Here is a 381-nt window from a genome sequence, read left to right on the forward strand (position 1 = left end):
ATTCACCTTTAGCGATACACAAAAACACGTGCGAATAACCTGATGTCATCTCTTGCACTTCTCGATTCAATATCTTTCAGATATGTCTTTCATTAAACAGATAACCTCAGTTTCTCTGCAATAATCTCTAGATTGAACCTTCCTCAGCTCAAAATATCAACATCATCAGGTCTATTTCAACGACTTATGTTTCTTTATCAAATCTTTTAATACAATTCCCAGAAAATCACAATTGCCCTTTATTTCTCCCATGTAAAAATTTTGTTTGTAGATAAAAAATATACTGGTCAAAAATGTTATGGCAGCGGTGGGATTCGAACCCACGCCTCCGAAGAGACTGGTGCCTAAAACCAGCGCCTTAGACCACTCGGCCACGCTACC

The 381-nt window shown here is 38.3% G+C and overlaps 1 non-coding gene across 1 annotated transcript; it reads right to left on the reverse strand.

The window, feature by feature from the left end:
• Positions 1–299: 299 nt before the first annotated feature.
• On the reverse strand, positions 300–381 carry Trnal-uag (transfer RNA leucine (anticodon UAG)). The gene has a single exon. It is a non-coding gene; the product is annotated as a tRNA-Leu (tRNA).

This window comes from Pocillopora damicornis, chromosome 8 (genome assembly GCF_964200805.1).
Source record: "Pocillopora damicornis chromosome 8, jaPocDami1.2, whole genome shotgun sequence".
Lineage (NCBI taxonomy): Eukaryota > Metazoa > Cnidaria > Anthozoa > Scleractinia > Pocilloporidae > Pocillopora > Pocillopora damicornis.